This window comes from Buteo buteo, chromosome Z, assembly GCF_964188355.1.
Source record: "Buteo buteo chromosome Z, bButBut1.hap1.1, whole genome shotgun sequence".
Taxonomy (NCBI): domain Eukaryota; kingdom Metazoa; phylum Chordata; class Aves; order Accipitriformes; family Accipitridae; genus Buteo; species Buteo buteo.
In genome coordinates, this window is record NC_134204.1 from 64,957,310 (window position 1) to 64,980,911 (window position 23,602).

Genomic DNA, 23,602 nt, shown 5'->3' on the forward strand with positions numbered 1-23,602 from the left:
TGAGAAAAGAATCCTGTTATAAATTTTGAATATTCCAATTTCTAATACTTCATTTACTTGCTGCTAACTTTTCTGGTAAGAGACAGAAGATGCAGGTCCTGTTCTGGTTTTCTGTAACATGTATTTTATTTTTAGGCCCTTTTATTTAATACACTATTCTTATAACATTGTGGAGTGCAGATATTTAGAAGACTGCTCAAAAAAGCTAAGTAAGGAGGGCTTGCAGTATGCTCTTTTCACAAGTGTTTTCTATGCCTGGCCAGTAGAATTATCCCTTTCTCAGCCTCCTTTAGCACTGAAGTGCCCTTCTTGAAAGAGAATGTGCAGTACAGCACTTCAGAGAAGGTGGCTACTGCTTTGCCTTCAAAGTTATTAAGCTATTCCTGTTATTTTTCATCCTGTGACTTACGTATGCATCTTTTGCTGTGACTGCATACTGAAGCTGTTCACTGAGCTATGTCCAGTGATGGGTAATATTCCCACTGCAGGTGACTTTGTAAAAGGAAGTTTAAAATTGTCCATTTATTGCTACATTAAAGCAGTTGTTTCCTAAGGTTCCCAACTTTATGTCGTTTGTTGAAGCCAAGCTTATCTGCGAAGTCCAAGCAAAGAACTTGTAATTAGTGATGACCAGACCACCCTAATAACATCCTTTATCCTGTAAAGGCATGTGCAAAGATTAACCCAGTTTACTTGACAGGACACTTAAGAATGTTCAGGTTTTTCTAAACGTACACGTAACAGAGCAGTGCAGTCAAGGGGACAGATTCATTTCTGCTATACCTGTGAAGAATATGGCTCAGGCACCCAACAAGTTATGTCAAACTCTTGGAGGCCGTGTGCCAGATCTTTTGGAACTTCTTAGCTGATGTATTTTGCCAAACTGACAATTAGATCAGGTGCATAGCAATTCTGAAAATCTAATTACTATGATACTGACAGATTTAATACTCTTTCTTAATTCTAGTACAAGCTTTTATTTTTCAATACTAGGCAGAAGAAGGGTGCAGGTATTCCAGGCCTAAAGAAAATAGTGGCACAGTGCCAGTGCAAGTGAAGACAGGTGATTTGCCTGGATGTAAAGACTTTTTCTAGACTAAACAAGACAGTGTCTTTCGTAAGGTTATGGAGAAAATGGGTACTGAATATGTGCTTCATGAACGATCTGAGAAGAAAGTATTAGGCTAATCAGTAGTTTTGATTTAGAACAGCTATTTTTCGTGGTGGCACTGATTCTCTTGTAGCATTAAGGTACAAGTATTAAATAAATATAGACATCATATTAAAAGTAGATAACTGGAATTATGCTAATTCGGGGAGGAGGGAAGTACATGAAAAGAGGCCTTAAATATTGAAATCAGACATACTGGAAAGTACTTTCTCAGTAACAATATGACAGTGGACACAAATAAGACATGCTAGATGAGAAGAACTTTCAAGGAGAAGCCCAAGAAATTCGTATCTGAAATTTGAAGAACTGTGCACAATGTTAATCAGTTTGTCCAGCTGCTGTACCACTCTTATATTTCTGTGTAAAGAGATTACCTAAATATGTTTATTGCAAGAACATGTTCTTGTATATATTCTTGATTTATATGTGAATGAATGAAACAGGCAAGAAGATTCAAAGCAGAAGACTATCTTTCCTTCTTACAGAAAGCAAATCCTTAATTTAGGTTTATATAGTTACCTGGAACAATATAGCCTCTTGGGAATCTCCAAAACCATAATTATCTAATAACAATTTTGTATAATTCTAGAAATTTCCAGTGCTAAGCAGTCATCCCTTTACATCTATTTTACTGAAGAGAATCCTTCTCATTTTATCTCACTGAAGGAAAATGAAAGAATAAGGTCACTGAGGAATTTTAAGATGTTTAACAACAATAGGCATTTAAGTCTGAATAAATAGTTAATAATAATGAATAAACATGAATTGATTGCTAGCATTTTTCCCCACAAATCCTGCTTGTAGGAATAATATTTATTGCAGTAGCATTTCTAGTCCACCATGGATGTAAACATCCACTTTTTACAATAAACTACATAAGATTATTCTCCTTTGGCAAGAGGAGTATTAGCATTTTTATAACTTCTGTTAAAAAATCCTTTTGCATTGTCTTCATTTTCTCTGAATATCTGCATTCCCTGAGTATCTCAAGAGTGAACTTTTTAGGGGGTGATTTTTGGCCGCTAAATTGCCCATCTCTAGTCAACTTTTTCCAGGGATCCAGATGAGCACTAAGTACATGACCAAACTAGGATGAAGATGTGTCATAATCCTGGTACTGGAGAAATGACAAATTATCAGCAAAGCACAGAAAACCATTGGCAAAAGAAGAAACTATTAGAAAAGAATCCAGATTAGGAGCTTGAGAATAGCTCATGATCTTATCTTTGAAACTGTATTTTCTTAATTTTCGAAATTAATTTGAAAAGGTGCTCACTTAAGGTAGACAAATACTATGTATTGTAGAACACCCTCTCACATTTCAAGATTTGCCTGTTTTGAATAGCTGCTCATAGCTTATAGAATGAGTCATTGAATGGTTTGGGCTGGAAGGGACCTTGAAGGTCCTCTAGTTCCAACACCCCCGCCATGGGCAGGGACACCTTCCACTAGACCAGCTTGCCCAAAGCCCCATCCAACCTGGCCTTGAACACTTCCAGGGATGGGGCATCCACAGTCTCTCTGGGCAACCCGTTCCAGTGCCTCACCACCCTCACAGTCAAGAACTTCTTCCTTACATCCAATCTAAATCTACCCTCTTTCAGTTTAAAGCCATTACCCCTTGTCCTATCACTACATGTCCTTGTAAAAAGTCCCTCTTGGGCTTTCTTGTAGGCGCCCTTCAGGTACTGGAAGGCTGCTGTAAGGTCTTCCTGGAGCCTTCTCTCCCCCAGGCTGAACAACCCGAACGCTCTCAGCCTGTCTTCATAGGAGAGGTGGTCCAGCCCCCTGATCATCTTCATGGCCCTCCTCTGGACTTGCTCCAACAGGTCCATGTCCTTCTTATGTTGGGGGCCCCAGAGCTGAACGCAGTAGTCCAGGTGGGGTCTCAAGAGAGTGGAGTAGAGGAGGAGAACCACCTCCCTCAACCTGCTGGTCACACTTCTTTTGATGCAGCTCAGGACATGGTTGGCTTTCTGGGCTGCAAGTGCATATTGCCAGGTCATGTTGAGCTCATCAAGCAACACCCCCAAGTCCTTCTCCTCAGGGCTCTGCTTGATCCACTCATTGCCCAGCCTGTATTTATGCTAGGAATTGTCCTGACCCATGTGCAGGACCTTGCACTTGGCCTTGTTGAACTTCATGAGGTGGATTTCTTAATCATGGTTTACATTAATTATCTCTTACCTGAGTAAATCTTTACAATAATTGTGTAAAATTATGAACCTTATTACACGAGAACATAAATCATATAACTGTAAAGCGTTGTCCTGGTTTTGGCTGGGATAGAGTTAGTTTTCTTTCTAGTACCTGGTGTAGTGTTAAGTTTTGGATTTAGTATGAGAATAATGTTGATAACACACTGATGTTTTCAGTTGTTTCTAAGTAGTGTTTATACTAAGTCAAGGATTTTTCAGCTTCTGATGGCCAGCCAGCGAGAAGGCTGGAGGGGCACAAGAAGTTGGGAGGGGACACAGCCAGGACAGCTGACCCAAACTGCCCAAAGGAATATTCCATACCATGTACTGGGGGGAGTTGGCCAGGGGAGGGTGGGATCGCTGCTTGGGAACTAACTTGGCATTGATCGGCAAGTAGTGAGCAATTGCATTGTGCATCACTTGTTTCGTATGTTCCAACTTTTTTATTATTTTTATTATTGTTATTATTATAATTATTATTTCCTTCCTTTCTGTCCTATTAAACTGTTCTTATCTTGACCCATGAGTTTTACTTTTTTGTCCCAATTCTCCCCCCATCCCACTGCGGGGTGGGGGAAATGAGCGAGCAGCTGCATGGTTGCTGGCTGGGGTTAAACCACGACAACCATTTAATCAGTGAAACTCTTCACTACTGAATACCCACTCAGCTCCACAGAGCATCACTTAACCTCTGTGACAAGAACTAGAGGTTCAAAAGCTGGGCGCCACATCAGCAGTAGCAATAAATTCAATAATTTCTCCGCACTATAACAGTTCTTTGGTATCAAGCCACCAATACAACCCAGAAGCTTTACTTGCCAATTACAACTTGAAACTTTACACAATACACTGGAAGAGTTAGTCATCTAACTGTGAAATTGAGAAGCAACACATGAACCTGATTTAGACAGTAGACAACTGGCATTTGAGGGACGATGGCACTTCATGAAAATAAGATGCTACCATACAGTACACAAGATAGACTCCCAAACCCAGACTGTTTCCTGGGGCACATTATTCATCACTGCTCCGTGCAAAATGGAGGGGAAGTCAGAAAAGGAAGAAGAGGATGCAGCAGTGCCTGTGCCGTGTTTCACCTGCTCAGCACACGCCCAAGATGCGGAACGAATACGGTCAATATCTTCCTCTGCTTGGTGAGCTTTAATGTGCATCTCTTAGCTCAATGCTTTAGCCACTAACCTAGAGGGTTTTCTGAAATGGGTCTCTTAATAGAATACACTTTAAACACTCATTAGTGCAGGGACTGGAGTCCAGGCTTCCAAATCCCAAATGACTTCCTCAGCCATTTGTGTGTAGAGCTTTGCAATGGCTATTTAATTATTCTGTTCAACAGTAAGGTAATTGGGAAAACCTTACCCTATATTCTGGCAATTAGAGAATCCAGCTCAGAGGGATTTAAGATTTTATCACACAGGAGAGATCCACAGCATGGTCTCTCACATGCTAGGAGACAGTTCTAGCCCATGAGATTATTTAATAAGTGAATTTGTGGGAACAGGTAGCAGTGCCTCTGTTTTGGAAAGGGCAGTGAGGGAAAGAGAGAAAATATATAGCAAGTCGCAAAAGTGCCTGCTGGAGTTGGCTGTGATGGTGGGAGAGGTAGAAGAAATACTCAAAATCAGTTTGTTTTGGTCAGACGTGGACATGAGCTGGGGGCTTACCTGATCATTACATGTAAGATTTTATTCCTGGGCATCCCCAAAAACCAAGTGACTCAGGAATTTGACTGATAGAAGGGAAAGCATCTGCATAATCAAGCAGCAGATGTGATGGAGGCCTAAAAGCCTTGAGTCCTGATCTTACATCTTTCAACAAGTCCCCCATAAAGAAAAGATCCAGATGGACAATTTGAATACCTATTTCGTATTGATTTTTGAGAAAAAGAGGATATGGGAAAAACAAATAAAGGAGGGAGTTTCAGGCAGAATTTATCTATACATTTGGTGATTCAAGACGCAATAGCTGAATTACTAACTGCAGAATATATAACCTCTTGCTTAAGACAACATCAACACCAGACAGCTGGCAAATGGCCAATATGATGCCAAGGTTCCTGGGAAGATAAGTGACACTACAGACCAGTAAACCTGATGTCAGGACTGCAAAACTGAGTAAGAACTGTAATAAAAGATAGAAGTAATACACACATGGATCAATAAGATTTTGGGGAAGAATCAAAATTTTTTCTTACCCTTCAGGTAGGCCCCTATCTAAAAATTCAGTGGATTTCCTTGAAGAAGTCAACACAGTTGTGTTAACAAGGGAGAACCATTTAATACGCTTGCATTTTCAAAAGACAGTTTAGTGGGGCCCTGAAATCAAGTTTGCAGTAAATAATCACTACTTTTTTTCCCCCACTGTATAATTTTTCTCAAGCATTAAAATAGACTGTTATGTGGCAAGGCCACAACACTAAAATTTACTAAATAATTTCATTTACTGAGGCAGAATAGCAAGTCACTTCATCAAAACATTTCAAACCCATTAATTCTTACAGTGTTTTTTTGCTCTCTGCATATACACTTTAAGATTATAGTTTTAAGTACTAAGAGGATGCATAGCAGCCCTGATAATCTTACTGCTCTTCCACCAAGGCCCTACTGTAAATAAATAAAACAAAGGAAAATGTAGTTGAATGTGAACAAACTTTGCATTAAAATACAGCATACCTTTATTTTGCCTGTTGTAAGGGTGTGAGTCCTGGCAAGAATGCCCCTGCTAAGATGGCGAGGTGACTTAAGTCAGTGGGCAAAGAGAGAGACTCCTCCAGCAAACCATTCAGGGAACTAAATCCTGAAAAAGCTTTTTTGCTCTGATTTTAGAGGAAGATTATTCACATGACTGAGTTAGCTGGATAATCAGAGCAATTAGATTTCAAACTGAAACATAAATAGCCTTTTATCAAAAGTGATAGTTTAATCAAGGATGATACACAGAAAGGTTTCTCCTCTTCTTTTACAGTGTATTTTTTCTCCCTTCGCCTGCCACCCTGTGTGTCTCTAGTGGCAATAGCTTGAGTTTTGTACATAACTATATGCAATTGCAGACTGATTTAATTTAAAAAAAACAAGGGGAGGGGGGCAGAATAGGCTCCTTGAGTCACTTTTTAACTGACAGCTGGTGAATACTTTTCATTCAACATTTTTCTTCACCTTCCCAAAAGGAATCTTATGCCTAACATTTTTTTGTCATGGGGAGAAAAACGAATTTTCAGATTTTACGATTTTATTCCTTTTCCATTGCACTCTATCTATCTCTTTCAATAAACTGGATTTGGAGAACAGTTTTAGCTGGGAATATTGATTTCAATTATATGAAGAGGGAAGATGTAGAAGGATTATTGAAAGAAAGAGGAAAAGAGGAACAGTGTTGAGAAATGCTGATCTTGCCAAAAGAGAAGCACTGCTGTAGTGGAGATACTCAGTTAATGAAAGATAAGCCAAATCCTTTCTGTATATTAATTTCACCTTTGAATTCTCTGTCTTTCATCTAATGGGAGTAGCATTAGCAATCTACACAAAAATAATCGTGCTTATCTTGTAACCTTGTAAATGTAAGAAAAATAAAGGAGCAATGAAGAAATTGAACTTCAACATTTGCAGCTGGACTATTTATATCCAGTCTATAAATATATAGGGCATTGTTTTGTACTCCCTTTGTTTTATTGTACTCCCTCACATGGCTACGCCAAAGACAAAAAAAGCATCTATTTTAGATTTAGTTAGAGCTTTTGCAGCACACAATATTGCGAAAAAGACAGCTTTCTAGTTCCAAACTGCTTCCCATAATATTTGTACTTTGTAGATGACTTGCAAAAGCTTTGATTTTAATTTGGGGGAGATGAATTGAAAATTACTGAGGCATCAGAGAACTGCATAATACTTCTAGATCTCTTCTTCACAAATTGAATTGAGAGGCGGATGACACAGTATGTTTCTTTATCCCATAATATGTGTAACCATACCTTATGTTCATTTGCTTAATTCATTGGTCTGCTTCCTGTTAACTGCTCTGCTAAAGAATCTAATCTTTCCATATCTTTTAAACAATTTTTCTTTCTTTTTTCAGAAATGGCCTTGAAAATTTATCTTTTATTTCTTGATAGATACCACTTGATCTACATACAAGATAGATTTCTTGATACTCACTGCTTTAAAAAGGCCTGAGCTTCGGAAGGTGCTGAGAAGGCAGTCTCAAGTATCAAGCATTGTAAATGTATGAGATTGGGCACCGAAGGCAGTGGTTCCAATGTCAATGCAGGCTTGTGAAAGTCTTGGTCTTACTACCTGCTGTCTGTAAGTACAGCTGATGCAAAGAGAAATATCAATCCCTATATAAAATCCCTATCAGAATTGTGTTTGAGCCTACTTTTTAGTCCTGTTTTCTGAAGAATGTAAGCCAAATTCCTCACCTCGAAATCAAATATTCGGTAGGATCAAATGCCTGCGAGACAAAGTGAAAAGATATTAATTTCAATAGATGCTGGATCAAAACCTCTATGTACAGTAATATCAGGTACTCTACCCTCTCTGTATCTATCACATTTAGCACACTACATTGTGAAGCCACTCTGGCGTCACAATGCTGAGCACTGCAAAAAACCTAACTTTGAGGTAGTGGAACCCAGCCTCAAGCACCTAGGCTGCTTGTGCAGAAGAAAGAGGGATTTGCGAACAGGATCCACAAGAGCTAGCTAATAGGTAAACACAAGTGTAAAAAATGTACTTTGTATGCGACCCGTTCCCCAGGTTAGCAAGCATTGGAGGTGAGCACCTCTCTCCACTTTGAATTCAGAGCCTGAAATCTCTCCTGAACACACATCAGTATAAAAGCAAGCCAGAAACAGGAACAGTATCTTCCCTCTTACATCATCATCTTGGGATTAGAAACTCATCTCCTACCTTTTGGAAACCCTCCCAGACTAATATTTTGCTGTGTGTATCTCTCCCTGCCAAAGCATTGAATAAAGTCTTTGAGGAAGAAAAAGAAGAGGAGCATGACTATACAGCCTACGGGCTCCAGCATTCAGTGAGGCAGGGATTCCTGATGTCCAAGACTCTGATATTTGTCCTATACCAGTACGGAGCATCACCTCCATCCCCTCTTCCAGCTGTGTTTTGAAGAAAGCAATGTCTGTGGTTGTATTTAATGAAAAGTGCAGTCCTCTAGATTTTGCACAGCATGTGCTGTACAAAAAGCCTACCAGACCACTGCCTCAAAGAGACTGATGTAGTAATATCTAATTTTCTGCGTCCAAGTGAGATTATGTGTTAACTGCTCAGCAAAGATAAGACAATGCTTCCCAGTGTAGGAAACCTTTAGAGGCAGAAGCTAAGGTGGTTGTGGCTTAGGTCGTGCGGATTAGCACTGAACAAACCCCTGAAGACCTCCCAGGTGAAAGTTAGTCTTTGTGAATACTTACCATATTTTGCTTGTTGCTTTCAGCTGGACAAGGGGAAGAGAGGGTATAAAAAGCCCTCTCATCTTGTCTATCTATGGATTAACACAGCAGCAAAGCACAGCTGCAGTCTTGAGCTCCCTTGTGTTGCCATTTCTTGGCATGCCTACATTATTCCAGTGATTCAGAGTGTGCCTACATTTCCCATGTGACTGGTCCCTAATAAGACAGAAAAGACAAAATATCCATAGTTCATTTGAGGTCTCTTATTTGTGATTCATTAGCAAAAAATTTAGGGTTTTGTAAAAATATGTTTATTGAACTCAAGTGAGATGTCTAACAGCAGCAATGATTCTATCTTTGCTGGTGTAATGTGTCTGGGGGTTGAATTTTAAGTATTTATGTGTATTTGACTATATTCATCCTTCTAACCACTTTTTTTTCCCTCATGAGAGTTGTAGATCTGTTAATGCAATAGATACAAATTGAATAAACAGAATTGTTGAGAGCACATTACCTTGAGCTAGGAAGGACAAATTGCTTGTCCAGCCAGCTCAGGTATGTCCCGCAGCCTTGTTCCCTGCACTTATGGTCTCAAGGTGAGCAGTGGAAGGAAGCAAGACCAAGTCTGTCTGACCTCATTAGTGTAAAAATGCCCTAAGTCTCACTGCTCTCCAAAGCTTCTGTCTTAATCAAGCATCTTCTTCCAGTTATTTGTGATTCATGGTCTGGAGTTGCCTTTCTATGGTAGAAGCCTTTCTCCTTTTGAAAAAAAAAGAGCTGACAGGAATAGACATAAAAACGCAGCCTGGAACATTTTTTTCCAGAACTTGGATTCAATGCCTCCTCTGCTTAAGGTAATTCTCAAGGAGAGCCCAGGTCACCCTGCTCCAGGCTGGGCTTGGGGACAGATGGCACCTACAGGCTTTCCTCGTGAAGCTAGGCTACAATTTGTAAAGAAAGCAAAATTGGCTGGACCAGAATGAGTTAAGATTTCCTTGTTTTTTCTTTTATAAGCAATTACAGCAAATGCATTAAAAATTTTCAGTAAATTAAGAATACCAGCTTGAATTACATATTAGCAATTACTGAAATTGACTATACATATACCATGTATTATCAGCTGCAGAAAGCACTTTTTTTCTGTTGGTAAAATAATTGAACCTTATCATCATCGCCAAACTAATAAAGTATGTTTCCTGTTTCCTTTTCTGTATAGTTCTTGTGACTTCTGCTGTGTAGTCACAGGGGTACCACTAGCACAGGCAGATATGTGTAGTGATAAATATGTGGAAACCAAAGAAAATGTTTACTTAGTAGAGTTTTTTGAACAGGCAGAAGTATGTAAAAAGTTGGAGCATCAGCTGGCTATTTTATTTGTGCAGTTCTTTGCAAAAACACTGATGATACAGGTTAATAGAGCTGCATAACAAACACTAGAAATGCAGGCATTTACAATGCATGGAATATGGTAGTGTAGTGGTTGTTACAGCAGAGACTGGCATGTCAGTGAAGTGATTTAGCAAGAGAAATTTTTGCTAGACATTAAGACAGACACTAATGAGGTGAAATTTCTCTTCTGCATATGTCTTTGACTGAGCAAGGGTAACTTTGTTATCTTTCTGTTCCATCTGCTGCCATGCCCTAGACAAGCTTAAAGGGAAGAATTGCATTTATTCAGAATTATGCTTTCCTATGCTTCCTTACCCTGTGATTTCTCAGAGCTCCTCTCTGCACCAAGTCTCTTAGAGAAACTCTGGCCCCAGCACACAGCCAGAACAAGAGATGTGTGCTGTATGTGTGCCCTGACCATGGACCTTCCCCTGGTATTCACACAGAAATACTCCTTTCTTCTCAGCTATCTTCCTCCTTGATTTGCGAAAATTGAAGTGGTTTTACATCATGCTATGAGCATGTTGTAATTTCCATTTTCCTTTTAGCTACATTAGCACAGCCAGGTATCTTTCTGTATGTGGGCCAGTCCTATCCTTATTTCCAGTAGCATCATGATTTACAGTCTGTAAGCTGCAAAAACAGTGCAGTTATATTGCTCATGTCTCAAGACTTTGATGGCTTGTTCCTAGTGCAACATACAGCCTTAGCACATCAGAAAGCAGAGCTTGGCTACACCAGTATGTGGATGGTCCACTCCGTCTTCTCCATCTGCAGTAAACTCACTGGAATAACAAAGTTATTGAAGGTCAGGAAGCCACTTTTCACCTGAAAAGATCCTGTTTCTTTTTTCATCACTATTTGCACATACTTAGATATGTTAGTTAGAATGTTATGGTTGAAATCCTGCCTGTCATACCTATGTGATTAATCACATTATGAGCTAAACCTTGAGAAGGGGTAAACACTTGAAAGCATAATTCATTACATCTTGATATAATCAGTATTCATAGTTCTCATTGATTTAAGCTGTTGAGTTCAGTACCTTCCATGAATAAGTCTGGATTTGACCCTAAATATTTGCCTCTAAAAATAAAATCAATTGTAAACAGAATAAACTCTGTATCATCCAAGCTGTAGATCCCGAGATAGGTAAATATTTAAAGATGTGATTGTAATTGTGGTCTGCCATTCCCCTAAACCATTGTGAAGTGATAAAAATGAAACACTCTTGTCCCTCGGTTAATTTTTGGCATCCTTCTAAAGTGAAAAGGAAACTAAAATGGTGTGGAATTTAATTTGATAACATAGTGAAAAGAATAAATATTTCCAAATAGACAAACACAGGACTCAACAACTGTCATTCCTTTGCCATTCAAAATAATCAGGCTGTGCCTGATCAGAGGCAAAAAGTCAAAGCTTCACATAGCAAGCTCCCTTCTGCATGCAGGTAGCATCATACCAAGCTTCCAGAACATCCCTGAGCTGCTGGGTGCATTTTTTACAATTAAAGATTTCATTTTTAAGAGGCAACGTTCTGTTTTCTCAGATGTTTGTGGCTTCCGTATTTATATAGCATGAGTCTCAGATTTCATTATTTATTACTTTACCATCATTCAACCTGTCAGCTTTTATTCAGCCATATAAAGCATTAAATGCAAGCACACACAAAGCTAGAGAAATCTTCATATAATCTGTTGATAAAAAAGTGACATAAGTGTTAACATAGAGTGGAAGCATTACCATAATTGACAGCCTTATATGACAGCATGTGTTGTGGTTTAACCCCAGCCAGCAGCTAAGCACCACACAGCCACTCACTCACTCCCCCTGCCCCCAGTGGGATGGGGCAGAAAATTGGGAAAAGAAATAAAACTTGTGGGTTGCGATAAGAAAGGTTTAATAGAATATAAAAAGAAGAAACTAATAATGGTAATGATAACACTAATAAAGGGACAGCAGTAATGATAAAAGGATTGGAATATACAAATGATGCACAGTGCAATTGCTCACCAATTAACCAGTTAATCCCAGAGCAGTGATCCCCCTGCCCCCACTCCCCCCAGTTTATATACTGGGCATGACGTCCCATGGTATGGAATACAGTGTTGGCCACTTTGGGTCAGCTGCCCTGACTGTGTCCCATCCCAGCTTCTTGTGCCCCTCCAGCCTTCTCGCTGGCTGGGCATCAGAAGCTGAAAAATCCTTGACTTGAGACTAAACATTACTTAGCAACAGCTGAAAACATCAGTGTTATCAACATTCTTCTCATACTGAACTCAAAACAGCACTGTACCAGCTACTAGGAAGACAATTAATTCTATCCCAGCTGAAACCAGGACAGCATGGTAGCCATCCTAGTAGGAAGATTCAAGTCATTACATATGGCATTGTCCTTTAATGATACTCTGAGAAATTTCTCAAGTAGGTGAACACTAAAACAGTGTCTGATACAACTTGTAGGTACTACGCTTAATTCTGTTTCTTAAAAAAATACTAAAAAATGAAATACTAAAAAAAAAAAAAACCCAAACAACTGTTATACAGCAAAGTCAAGCTTGTCATAATACACTATACTGGAAGGCCTCATCCAGACAGGACAACCCACTACACACTTGCCACTGTAAGGTTCTGGGAGATAGTCACATCTCCTGCCACATGACTACAGAAGTGGATTGGGGTTTGCATTTAATATTGGGCCAGACTGAATATTCATGTCTCCACACAGACACACTTACCTTTCTCCCCCACCCCTTTTAAACAAGGTAACCCCAGTTGGCACTAGACTTGAGAGGGACCTGACACCTGAAGCTTGTTCTGACACTGTTAGACTTGCATTCTTTTGTAGAATGCATTTGATGTAGTCCTTGAACAATTTTGCATTCACAAAACTGTAAGCTAAAGAGTCTGCCACGATGCTTTTACTCACAAACATTTCTGCATCTTCTATGAAATTACCTCATTTAATACAAGTTAAAGAACAGAAGAAGGTTCTTACTTCACCCAAGATTCCTAAAGATTATTATTCAGTTTTAAGAATTTTGCAGTGGCTGCCAAATATTTTAGAAACCAAGTAAAGGCCTGGGAGAGGTTCTGTTTATTGTTAAAGGTGTTGTTTCAAGCAGATAGTGCAGTCTTTCCAGAGGTGATAACTCACAGCAGAGTCTAGCCTTCACAGAAGGGCTTGTGCTACCTAAGACCTCTGTAACTCAGTGAACAAAAGGTGCATGGCATTCTTGAGTACCCTTCTAAGAAATGCACTATATTAATTAAACTGAGCAAAAGACTGGAAAACAGACTGTGCCTTTAGCTCAAGTACGGAACACAGTGGAAATACTTCAGTGAGCAGGAGTTTCAGTCAGCTGGATTTAAGCAGTTCTTATTATATTGTGATTTGACTAAGGCCGTAAGTGGAAAAAGATTCAGGCCAAGGCCTAACCCTAAATATTTTTATTAGTACAGTATCTCATGCTGTTCTTGCAAGGTGCATTCCTTGTGGCCACAGGTCAGACTAGAAGCATAGTAGCCTAGACCTGGCAATAGTAGCAAGAAAGGCATCACTCACGTTTTGGGTGAACTGCCCTGATGTCTTCCCAGCAGTCAAACAAGCCAACTGCATAGCTCCAGGGTAACTAACTCTCTGCATAAAAGTGGTGAAAACCCTGATATATTTTTTTAAAAATTAATAATAAGATTAGGTTATTTCATACATGATAAAAGAAAGATTTTCATTTAGGTGCAACAAGAATTTATATTTGGGACAAGTGGGCAAAAGAAGAAGAAAAAGGAGAAAAGGGCAGAAATATGAAACTTTTTATTAAAAAATCAGTATAAGATTATCCACAGTGAGTTTACTTATTTGCCAGTACTTGTGTTGTTAATCACAAGCATTCGAATGCTCACATCTGCAGCCCAGATATTTTCACTACATGAGTTTGCATGTACAGAATAAGGGATTAGAACTTACAAATTGTTTTACAAATCAAATCTCAGCCTATTTTAATATTCCAGACAGAATCCAGAATGTCTTTCTCTTCAGACCAAAGTCATTGAGGAAGTTAGACAAGCTTAACAGACCATTTGGGCAACAAAGAAACATTGGAAACAACAACAAAAAAAGCCAGCTTCTTAAGATTACTCCAGAATATTCACTAAAGCAAAACAAAATGGCTTACTGCTTTGTTTGTTGATTACAACAGGAAATAGCACAAAAAATTCTACAATTCATATTTATTGAAATGTAAGAACTGCCATTTTTCCCCTACAAGAGGGATACAAATTATGTTTCTCACTGAAAGAAGAAACTAGGGTTTACACATACATGGTTAAGAGAATACTCAGCTTTCAGAAATGGCATACCCAGAACAACAGTTTCTGCCTCTGCCCACCTTCTGTGCAATCCAGTCTTGCTGTCTAAGCCTCATGGAAATACTGAGATAAGTGTCATGTAGTTTTTATATGCCCTTGTTGAATGTGTTTGTGCAACGGGAAACATGGAAGTAAGGTGTTAGGCATCACTACCTGTAATATGGAAGGGCTTGATTAAAAAAAAAAAAAAAACAAACCAAAAAAAACCCCAATTGTTATATAACTCTTGCTTGATGAAAAACTGAATTTTGGTAGAGACAAAAGTCCAGTTTCTAAACTGCATGTATTAAGTAGTACTAAGCTCTTGCAGTACTAAGCTGGGTAGAAACTATGGCTGAGGCTGGAGACAACTGTGACATCAACAGAAAGTTATCATATGCAGGTAAAATGGAAGACAAAACCTGTTTATCCCCTCTATACTCCTTTCCCCACATTTCTTTACCTTGACAGCCATGAACAGAAAAAGCTATTAAATCTCTTTTCAATGCATCTCAAAGCACTTACTTTAAAACATGGCTCACAGCTCTCCTTTTCAGCCCATTGTTCCTTCTGAAACGACATGCAGAATTATGTCACACCTCAGCTCTGCAAAGAAAGAGGTGGATACAAACTTGGGCCTGAGCCAAGGATGTGCAAGTGACTTCTGTAACTCCATGGAGGCTGCTTTAAACTGTATTGGTTTCAAAACTTCAGCGTCAAAGCCCTTTGAACTTATTGGTGGCTTTGCAAGTAGGAAAATGACAGCAGAGCAGACAGGAACTAAGGGACTTGGTGCAAGCTGACAAGTTATTTATATTGGCAGAGCATAAAGTATACAACTACCAAGAAGATATGAAAGCAAAGACTCCACTAAGGTGTTACTGTAGTCCTTATTTAAGGATGAGATGTATACCTGAGTAACCTCTCTCCATTTCGCAAAATCATTTTTTCACTAATATAACCCAGTATATCTCTTTGTTCCAGCTTTTTCCTGGAGCACATATAATTGAGGTTTATGTGATAAGTCTCTGTAGGCTGCATCCATCAGGCTTATATAAAGCTAGTAGAGTGCCAAAGAGCAATCTAGCCAGCACTGGCTTTCCATCACAGAAAACTGGGTTGAAATAGACCTCAAGATGTCATCCAGTCAATTCCCTTAGCCAATTCCCTTCTGGCATTCCTGCCACCAGTTTGACTAACCTAAAAGCCACAAGTAAGGGAAAATACATTGCCCTCCAAGACAATCTCCTTAAAGCCTAAAAAATTCTTAGCAAGCTTTGTAGATAGACAGAAGACAGTAGATGCAGTATCTCTTACTTTAGGGAAGGTGCTGTCTCTCATGACCTTTCCATCAGTGTAATGCAGAAATACAGTCCAGGTGGGAGCTACCATGAAAAAATATAGAATTGATTAGAAAAATCATAGTCAGAGTAGTTCTTCATGTTTCACCGTCAAACTGTAAAAATATATCAAATGGGTTTTCACATTAATGATCTGAATCCTTGAGTAGACAGTGCACTTAATAAGTTTGTGTGTGTATGAAGTAGAAAAGATTGCACTCGGGCAGATAAAGAGCATTTAAAATTATCTTGACAAGTCAAGGAAATAATCTGTGCACAATGTTATGTTTCTGTGGGATAATCAACTACAGAAGTTCAACCTGAAGAACATCTATGCAGCAGTTTTGCAGGAAAGGAGCTGGTGATGGAATGACTCACAGACCACAAAGGCTTTACCAACTCATACTTCTGCAATACAGCATCATCTGAGGTATTAATAGTCAGTCAAGACTGACTAAAGAACCCACATGAGTAAAAGCGTTTACTAATGGAAATACTTTGCTCCAAGTACCACAGTTTAGAAACTGTTATATTAGTGGAAAGTTTCCAGAGGAGACTAACAACAACTGGAAACATAGGGGGCAGGGTGAGGGGGGTGGGGAGTTGGAGATGACAGAGATATTTATTTAGTCTAGGGACTACACCACAGTGAAAAAATTAATAAATATTTCCCTGTGTCTCCTGGATGTGGGAGAAGAAGCAATAATCCTGAATAGCATATTGATTAGATGTCTTTGATTGTGTGGATGGTTAAGGGCAAGAATGGGTTATCTACAAAAGATTACAGCATCTCCTAGAAAAAAACTTTTGTAAGGAAATTTTCAGGCAGAGTTCCTGGGGTTGGGAATGAACTAGATATCTTAAAAGCTCCCTGCTAGCCATATTCTTTGTTGTTCTATCTGTAACAGCTGATCTTCCAGCTCCTGCACTCAGCTAGATTTAGAAAAGCTCATGACATATTCTTGGCCCCATGTATAGAACAGCTCACCAGCTTAGATCATTAATTTCCTGCTGCAGACCTCATCTACACAATGCATGCCGTTCTTACCACAGTCAATACTGCTGTCTCTCACTGACCTCTCCAGCACCACTATTGAAAGCCTGTTTCCTGACCTACCTTGTGTTTGTCTTCCTGACACATTACTAGAGAGCAGATTACTTTTCCAAACCCATAGTTTGGCTTTTAATTAAGATTTATTTTAAAAAACTTACAGTAATGCTCCAGACATGTTTTTTTTCATCAGTAACTCTGTGGTGGTGACACAATTTAAAGTTCCACCTACTAGCACACAAAGACAGATAGTTGTCCTTACTTAACATTTCAAGACTACGGTGTTACGCCAATGCCATATGATACAAACGTGAGCAACATTGTGTTTGCATGCCTACTGGAGCACAATATGCAGTGCAGCACAATGCCATGTGTCAGCTTTTGTCTGATGATGGCAATAACCCCTTGAGCCAAATGCTTCAGTGTATCCGAACAATAGATTTCTTTTTTTTGCTGTTTCTAATTTAGAGTAACAAACGGGTTTTATTTATTTCAACTATACTTAGTTCTGGTAATAGAGTTGGATTGATACCCACAAAGCAGTGTGTTCACCCTTTCTTCTCTGTTATTGCTGCAGAAAAACGGCTTTAAGATGCAAATACTTGAAATATGGTGTAGGTGATCTATCTGATGAAAAAAACACTTAAATCTTCTCTCTCACCTTGCTAACATCACAGAATTACCTTCAAGAACACTTTTTCTTTTTCTTTTTTTTTTTTTCCCCGCCACAGGAAATTACGTAACATTGCTGAGAACAAGTTCTGGTCCTAAGTTACAAGAATGATCCATACTTTGGCTGAGGGAATGACAGTGCCCACTACTGGCAAACTTCTCTCAAATCTCAGTCATCCTCTCTGATTTTCATAGCAATACCAGATACAGAAATTTCGTCAGTTACTGCTGAATCTTCAACCTCACTTCTTCAGAAAAGCATTAAAAAAGTAAAGAAAACTAAATTCAGACATCTGAAATCAGCCTTCAGCATGAAGATGCTAGGCAAGTCTGGAGTAATAGATATCAGAGGACAGATTACCTCAAAAAACTGACCGGAACATAATATTACATGCACATCTCAAATTATCCTAATTTACCAAAGAAGAATGAAACTTAACAGATCTCTAAATCAAGATGATGGGGTGATACTAATGGCACACCTGCCCCTTCATGTCTCCAGCTCACTAGAAAGTGCTACTCCCCAAAGAGGAGAACTTGGTTGCAGCAGTCTTGCTACGTATCTTCTCCATCCAGGACTGTGAAAAGCGTACACATCTAAGGATGAATAAAAATGTAGAAGTAGTTTGGTTATCATGTGACATACCAAAATCTGTCTCAGTTTGTCCATGCGAGGCTGTAGTTTGTTTTCACTGCAGATTTTCAAAGACATGGTTACTCCAGAGGCACATCCCTCTCCAGGAGTCCCTTAAGACCACTGCACCCTTCTGAAGCAAGGCAAAGCCCACAGGTGAAGCAAGCAAGAAGCAGGGAGAAAAATACTTCTCTTTGAGGCCTTCATGGATTGAATTTGTAGAAAAGGCCAGTTCACTCTTGTCACATTGTATTGGTTTTATGTGGCAAGGTTTTGGTAGTGGGGGGGTTACAGGGGTGGCTTCTGTAAGAAGCTGCTGGAAGCTTCCCCTGTGTTCGAGAGAGAGCGAGCCCATACCAGTCGGCTCTGAGACGGACCCACCGCCAGCCAAGGCCGAGCCAAGCAGTGGTAGTGGTAACGCCTCTGTGATAACATTTTTAAGAAGGAAAAAAAGTTGGGAGAGTGAGAAACAGCAGCCGGAGAGAGGAGTGAGAACATGTAAGAGAAACAAGCCTGCGGACACCAAGGTCAGTGAAGAAGGAGGGGGAGGAGATGCTCCAGGCGCCGGAGCGAAGATTCCCCTGCAGCCCGTGGTGAAGACCCTGGTGAGGCAGGCTGTCCCCCTGCAGTCCAGGGAGGTCCACGGGGGAGCAGATCTCCACCTGCAGCCCGTGGAGGACCCCACGCCGGAGCAGGTGGGTTCCCGAAGGAGGCTGTGACCCCGTGGGAACCCCGCGCTGGAGCAGGTTCCTGGCAGGACCTGCAGATCTGCGGAGAGAGGAGCCCGTGGAGCAGGTTTTCTGGCAGGACTTGTGACCCCGTGGGGGACCCGCGCTGGAGCAGTGTGCTCCTGAAGGACTGCACACCGTGGAAAGGACCCACGCTGGAGCAGTTTGTGAAGAACTGCAGGCCATGGGAATGGCCCACGTTGGAGACGTTCGTGGAGGACTGTCTCCCGTGGGTGGGACCCCACGCTGGAGTGGGGGAAGAGTGTGATCAGCCCTCGCCCTGAGGAGGTGAAGCGGCAGAAAATAACGTGTGATGACCGTAAACCCCATCCCTGTCCCCCTTGTGCCACTGGGGGGGCTTGGTGGAGAAATCCGGGAGTGAAGTTGTGCCCGGGAAGAAGGGAGGGGTGGTGGGAAGGTGTTCTGAGATTTCGTTTTATTTCTCATTACCTTACTCTGGCTGATGTGTAATAAATTGAGCTAATTTTCCCTAAGCTGAGTCTGTTTTGCCCGTGACGGTAATTAGTGAATGATCTCTCCTGTCCTTATCTCGACCCACAAGTTTTTGTTATATTTTTCTCTCCCCTGTCCAGCTGAGGATGGGGGAGTGATAGAACGGCTTTGGTGGGCACCTGGCGTTCAGCCAGGGTCAACCCACCACACACATGGCAGAGTTTTCCCTGTAGAAGTTCTCCTGACCATAACCAAGGAAAGGGAAAAGAAAAAGACATGCGCTATGCAATCTCCCTCTGGTAGATTCTTCTGTACAAGCACAGAAGAAAAGAGTAAAGCTCCTTGCAGTCCACCAGACATTCTTGACCTACAAAGCCAGTTTGCTAGGGTATTGCCTAGGTGACAGTTGTTTTAGAAATTTCCTAATGGAGATTAACACTCTGGGCAACCACTTATTCAGTAATTCAAAACCAAATCCTGAACATACACCAGTGTTCCAGACCTCTTGTGACTCTCCTGCAAGCTGCATAATCTATGAACACGTTGGCATAAAAAGTGTGTGTTAATTAATAGATTCATTATCACAACGTGATACACATCATCAAGTTTTTACATTGTCTTTGATCGAACAGTCACTGGCAATATTACAATACATGGTAACTACTTTAAGTTATCATATTATTATCCTTCTATGCATGTTTAAAATTTGCATAGCTGCAAAGCATTAATTTTGTTCACATTTGGGGTTTCTGTACACTGATATCTCACTTGAGCAGTTTAAAACAAGAATTGAAATCTCTCTGCCAAAACTTTTCTTCATTTATTTTCGACCCCCCGAGTGACATTTTAGCTGCCTTGAAAATACTTCCTCTTTGTAATGAGCAGGAGGCACTGTTGCTTTTGGATCATAATGCCTCTCTTCCCTTTTTTTTTTTTTTTTGACCAAATTATCATTTCAGTCAAATATTTCAATTAATTATTTGCATGCATCACTCAGTAACCGAAGTATAAATTAAAATGCCATATATCTTCATATCTTATGAAAGGATTTCCATATAAAAACAATTAGCCGTTGCAACTTTGCTGCACGAGAGCTAAGTGCTTGATCTTTTACTACTGTTGTGGAAAAAACACCTCCCTCTGCAGGCGCTCTCCACCCCAAAATTGGAGGAAACACCTGAGAAAACTCTGTGGTCATTTTGCCCATGACAGAGAGTATCTGTTGTGCTCTTGCCTTGGATCTACATGTTCTTTTAAGAAGACTGAGGCAGTCACAGCTCCCTGGAGGGAGGGCAAGGGAGAGGGCTTTGCCTTTCTACTTGGCCCTTCTCAAGCTGAAGAGCCATCTCAGGGAGGAGATACTCCAACAACAACAGCATTTGGCTGGCAAAAGAGCAGTGGGCAGTGAGTCTTACACAGACCCTTTTTACTTCTGTCCTCATTTGTTGTTTTGTGTTTTCTTTATTTCAAAAGAATTATATTTCTAGCTTTTAAATGAAAAATGTGATTTTCTGATTTTAAGTCTTTTGGTCTTCCCTTGGGAGTTCAGTATAAGGAGAAGATCTGAGCAGATCCATCTCAGAGTTTGGACCAGGTTAGCCTCCCATCCAAATGCCTATAAAGCAATATATCTTCATTGTTGGAAACAGATGATACTTCCTCATCACTTTACAATTTAATGTAAAACATGAACACCATGCAGTGTCATGGTCACCAGGCAATCTAAGCATGGCCTATTGCAGGTGCTTGAAACACAGTCAGTGCATGCTGCAAAATGAAGAGAGTAACAGCAATGAATAAATGAAGCAGGTAGAAAAATAAATTGGAGGAGGGAAAAGGTCAAGGGACAGGTTTTTATTTTGGGGGGCTATAGAAGAAGGTTTTATTTAGGGACTCTGTATTTGGGGTTTTTCCCTTTTACAGTTTTTAAAACAGGAATGTTACCTTACTGCATCAAACACAAATAGCAATATTTGAATCTTATGAGCAAGGATCTTCTTACATATCATACATAATTTTGTTCCAAATCTGGCCAGACAAACAACTGCACCTAATTCAAACAAGTTTAAAGACTGGAGAAAGAAACATAAGGGGAAAGATAATAGCATGACCAAAAAAACCAAACCCCAAATACCTGTCTCTACCAACAGGACAATGGAAGTGTTAGTTTTAGTATCTATAGTTACATTAAAAGCATGAGATAGTTGTTTGTTTTATTAGAACAAGACTCATGAAAATAACCTAGTTGTACTTCCACTAAGTGGGAAATGTTATATCACAGCATTTTGAGACTTAGGTTCAAAACTTTAGTTTTTAATGAATTAATACATGTTACATTTCATACAACCTACACGTTCAGCAGAGCTAGCAGGAAATCACCGTTTTACTGTCATCTCCAAATTAATGTCTGTCGCAAATCAGATCACAAAATGTTGATGTTTCCCACAGAGGGGAAAGTTCCCACAAAAATTTCAGAGGGAAACTACTCAAAATATGCAAATTATTAAGGACTGCTGAGACCTTCCTAGTCCAAGAAAAATAAATTGTAATGTTTTGTTTGTTTGTTTGCTTGCTGTTATTGCATGTAGAGAGAAAATTAAGCTTGAAGACCTCAAAATCATTTACTAATTTATCAAAATCAGTATTGGAATAACAGGTTGGAAACAACGTCTTGCAGCATTTCCTTGTATACTTCCATCAAAACAGGATGGGAACCAGAGACAGATGCTCACTGAAGCAATTGCTGCAATGGTTTATCTTATTGCCCAAAATGAGAGTTCAAGTCCTAAACCAGGGCCAGTGGGATGAATCATGCTTGTCTTCCTTCTCAGAGTGAGGTCAGCAACTTGGTTAGGTTAATATGTTTTCTTTGTCTTAAAGATAATGATGAATGCTGGAAAGATCCTTTCCATGCATTTATTTTAAGTTCTGGCAAAGAGACAGTAGCAAACAACCCTAGGAAAACAGCTTTTTAATCCACTGCATTTCTGAAGTGAACATCTAAGTGAGGCTTGATAAATTTTTAACTGTTTTAATTCTACCATCTAAATGATGGAGACACAACGACCTAGAGGAACTTTTAGTACCATACTAATGAAACATGCTGCAGACTAATCCTTTTTCTTTTACTCTTTCTCTCATGAGCTGTCTCTTGCTTCCCACAGACTGTTGTGAAGCCACGCACATGCACACAAGGTTGTGGGCTCCTTTTATCTTCACTAACCCATCCAAAGCTTAACTTAACATGAATGCTGAAAGAAGTTACCTTAACAACAAATGTGACTTAGTGGACCAAACTTTCCAGCACACAGACTCCTTTCTTCAGTGAACATGAAACAGTGGATTTGAGCTAGCCAGAGGTCTGGACTTGAAAATTAGTTGAAACAAGTAACAGCAGTCCTTGCCAGCCTAAAGCTAATAAACCATACAGCCACCTTCTGTGCTTATTACACTCCCCCTCCTGCATAGAAAAAGGATATTTAACGTTTGCTAGGGACACATGGCATTGAGCTGCACAGCTTGTATCCCATTACTTTGCCTTACTTTAAGCTAGTACTGGTAGCTCCGTGGTAGTCCCTCAAGCCAATGTTAAAAAATGGGACAATCAGGGAGCTAAACACACCTCCCAGCCACTGCTCATCCCCAGTGCAGCAGACAATGGGGACAAGGAGATTTAATCCCCTTTACTTATGGTGTTTAGGTGATATAGCAGAACTGTGTACAAACACTCAGTTCCTATAGAGCACTGTCATGGAGAGCACCCCAGGTTTGCGGAGAATACACTGTATACAAAGAAACCAAATCTCAAATCCGAATTTGACACGGATGCAAAGATTTATTTACTTATTTTTACTGCTGAGTATCAGATATAATTGAACTGGTCATGAATAAAAGTCCTAACAGGACATGACAAAAAATGGAAAAGGGGAATGATATTACTGGGTACACATACTGCAGTGGCAGAGCAGCTGACTGTACACAGACCCTGCAGGTAATATATTTCTTGATATCCTTCTAGAGCTGTGACCACCTGCTGAAACACTTTGGGACAGGTCTTACAGCCAAATGTCCAGTTGGAAGTGGAGGAACCTGACTGCTGTTACATTGTCACATTACAACTCTAAACTGTGGGCAAGTTAAACTTAAATGGTGGCCACTGAGTGCTGGGTTTGTTTAACAATGGTGCTGTTGGAAATG

General features: G+C 40.0%; 1 long non-coding RNA gene across 1 annotated transcript in view; it reads left to right on the forward strand.

Moving 5' to 3' along the window:
- LOC142027393 (uncharacterized) overlaps positions 1-19,446 on the forward strand; it is a 30,731-nt gene extending 11,285 nt beyond the window's left edge. The window contains exon 5 of the long non-coding RNA XR_012649120.1: positions 17,650-19,446. This is a non-coding gene — a long non-coding RNA (uncharacterized LOC142027393). The remainder of the gene's footprint in view (positions 1-17,649) is intronic.
- Positions 19,447-23,602: the final 4,156 nt, after the last annotated feature.